The sequence below is a fragment of the Cebus imitator genome, unplaced genomic scaffold, assembly GCF_001604975.1.
Source record: "Cebus imitator isolate Cc_AM_T3 unplaced genomic scaffold, Cebus_imitator-1.0 Scaffold82, whole genome shotgun sequence".
Lineage (NCBI taxonomy): Eukaryota > Metazoa > Chordata > Mammalia > Primates > Cebidae > Cebus > Cebus imitator.
Window position 1 is genome coordinate 4,592,983 of NW_016107397.1, and position 3,495 is coordinate 4,596,477.

The following is a 3,495-nucleotide window of genomic DNA, read 5'->3' on the forward strand; positions in this document are numbered from 1 at the left end:
GACGGAGTTTGATGCTTGTTGCCTAGGCTGGAGACGATCTCAACTCACCCCAACCAACACCTTCCAGGTTCAAGCGATTCTCCTGCCTCAGCCTCCCAAGTAGCTGGGATTACAGGCATTTGCCACCACGCGCAGTTAATTTTTTGTATTTTTAGTAGAGACAGGGTTTCTCCATGTTGGCCAGGCTGGTCTCAAACTCCCAACCTCAGGTGATCTACCCACCGCAGCCTCCCAATGTGCTGGGATTACAGGCGTGAGCCACTGTGCCCAGCCCTTGGTGATCATTTTTAAGAGGGACTAGATCAGTTTTTAGAGTTGGCAGTGCAGCAACATATTTAGGACATCAGTTTCAGAATTGGATTTGAGTGCTGGTTCTATACTTACTAACTTACTGTGGGTTGTTGGGCACATTTAATCTTTCTGAGCTTCTATTTTTTCACCTGTAATATAAGAATAGTAATCATGTGAACCTCATAACATTTCCCTGGGTATTAAATTAGTGGTGTATATAATACATCAAATCTCCCTGACACACAGGCAACATGAATGACAGTTACTCATCAGTTACCATGTCACACCACTAGATTTAGTGAATTGTTTTGTATGCATTGTTAGCAGCCCAGCAATACCATGTTGCTTTTTAATACTGTTGTTACATTTTTCTACCCTGCAGGATAGTAAAACCTGATCTTATAAAACCTAGGTCACAAAGCACAGCCCTGCAAAACAGATCCTATTTGCATCAAGTGAGCCAGTTCCTGGAACCTGAATAATGACTCCTGAATCAAGGGATACTATACATTTGTCTCCATGGGGTACCCAGGAGATAAAAGGCATTGTGATAGTGAAGGTGGAGGAGGAAGAGGAAGAAGACCATTTTCAAAAGGAAAAAAACAAAGTAGAGTCATCACCACAAGTTCTCAGTCGCTCTACAACTATGAATGAGAGAGCCTTATTATCATCATATTTAGTTGCATATAGAGTGGCAAAAGAGAAAATGGCTCACACAGCAGCTGAAAAAATTATCCTTCCAGCATGTATGGATATGGTACGTACAATTTTTGATGATAAATCAGCTGATAAACTAAAAACTATACCTCTTAGTGATAATAAAATATCTCATCGAATCTGTACGATTGCAAAACATTTGGAAGCAATGCTTATTACACGGCTGCACTCTGGTGTAGACTTTGCCATCCAACTTGATGAGAGCACCGAAATTGCAAGTGGTCCAACACTCTTGGTTTATGTCAGATATGTGTGGCAAGATGATTTTGTAGAGGACCTCTTACGTTGTTTAAACTTAAATTCACACATAACTGGATTGGATTTATTTACTGAATTAGAAAACTGCATTGTTCGTCAGTATAAATTAAACTGGAAACACTGTAAAGGAGTTTCAAGTGATGGAGCAGCAAATATGACTGGAAAACATAGCACACTTATTGAAAAACTGTTAGAAGCAACCCACAACAATGCTCTTTGGAATCACTGTTTTATTCATCGAGAAGCTTTGGTATCCAAAGAAATTTCACCAAGTCTAATAGACGCATTGAAAAATGCAGTGAAAATTGCTAATTTTATTAAAAGAAGTTCACCGAATAGCCAACTTCTTGAAGTATTTTGTTCAGAGATTGGAGTTAACCATACCCACTTATTGTTTCATAACGAAGTTCATTGGCTTTCTCAAGGAAAAGTATTGAGCCAAGTATATGAACTCAGGAATGAGATTTACATTTTTCTCATTGAAAAGCAATCTCATTTGGCAAGCATTTTTGAAGATGATATCTGGGTACCAAAATTGGCATATTTAAGTGACATTTTTAGCATTCTTAATGAATTAAACCTGAAAACACAGGGGAAAAACAATGATATATGTCAGTATCTTGAACATATTCTAGGATTCCAAAAAACATTATTGCTGTGCCAAGCAAGACTTAAAAGTAATTGCCCGAGCTACTATATGTTTCCAATATTCTTGCAACACATTTAAGAGAACATTATTAATGAAGACTGCTTAAAAGAAATAAAGTTAAAGATATTGTTGCATCTCACTTCTTTGTCTCAAACTTTTAATTATTACTTTGCAGAAGAGAAATTTGAATCATTAAAGGAAAATATTTGGATGAAAGATCCATTTGCTTTTCAAAACCCAGAATCAATAATTCAGTTAAACTTGGAGCCTGAAGAAGAGAATGAATTATTGCAGCTCAGTTCATCATTCACACTAAAGAATTATTATAAGACATTAAGTTTATCAGCATTTTGGATTAAGATTAAAGATAAATTTCCACTGCTAAGTAGGAAGAGTATATTGCTGTTACTACCATTCACAACTACTTGTTTGTGTGAATTAGGATTTTCAATCTTGACACGATTAAAAACGAAGAAAAGAAATAGGCTCAATAGTGCACCAGACATGCGGGTAGCATTATCTTCATGTGTTCCTGACTGGAAGGAACTTATGAACAGACAAGCACACCCATCACATTAAATAAAATTTTTATAAAATTTTGTGTTTAGCAGAGCATGGGGTCTCACACCTGTAATCCCAGCACTTTGGGAGGCCGAGGTGGGCAGATCATTTGAGATCAGGAGTTCGAGAGCAGCCTGGCCAACATGGTGAAACCGCATCTCTGCTAAAAATACAAAACTTAGCCAGGCATGGTGGCGCATGCCTGCAGTCACAGTTACTAGGGTGGCTGAGGCACGAGAATCTCTTACACCAGGAAGGCAGAGATTGCAGTGAGCTGAGATGATGCTACTGCATTCCAGCCTGGGCAACAGTGAGATTCCATCTCAAAAAAAAAAAAAGAAAATTGTGTCTGTACTTTTTAAGGGATTTTGCAGTATGTTGTATTAAAATGTTAATAAAATTACATTTGCAATTAACTAGGTTTTTATTTTCCTACATAGTATATTTCATGAAACTCGTTTCAGTTACATGAATGTGTGTATGTGTACAAGATGATATAAAATATATGTCCTTCTGTGAATTACTGTCAAGAATTTTGAAAAGAGGACAGCACAGTGGCTCACACCTGTAATCCCAGCACTTTGGGAGGCCAAGGTGGGTGGATTGCTTGTGACCAGGAGTTTGAGACCAGCCTGGGCAACACATTGAAATCCCCTCTCTACAAAAAATACAAAAATTTATCCAGGTTTGGTGATGCACACTTGTATTTCCAGCTACTCAGGAGGCTGAGGTGGGAGGATCATTTGAGCCCAGCAAGTCGAGTAATGATCATGCCACTGCAGTCTAGCCTGAGCGACAGAGAGAGACCCTGTCTCAAAAATAATTGTATAAATAGTTCTCTTAACACTTATTTTTATACTCAAATCTGTTTCCCTGTCTACCGCCATCACCTTGCTTTCTCTTTTCCATCAGAGCCTTATTGACATTCATTTACTCACTGTCTCTGTGCTTTTCCTTTTTTGTTCTAATTCCAGGAAGTAAGTCTTTTTTTGTTTTTACTTTTTTTTTCAATCTACATA

General features: G+C 37.9%; 1 long non-coding RNA gene across 1 annotated transcript in view; it reads left to right on the forward strand.

Moving 5' to 3' along the window:
- Positions 1–2,892, forward strand: part of LOC119472012 — a 5,738-nt gene extending 2,846 nt beyond the window's left edge. The window contains exon 2 of the long non-coding RNA XR_005201111.1: positions 674–2,892. This is a non-coding gene — a long non-coding RNA (uncharacterized LOC119472012). The remainder of the gene's footprint in view (positions 1–673) is intronic.
- Positions 2,893–3,495: the final 603 nt, after the last annotated feature.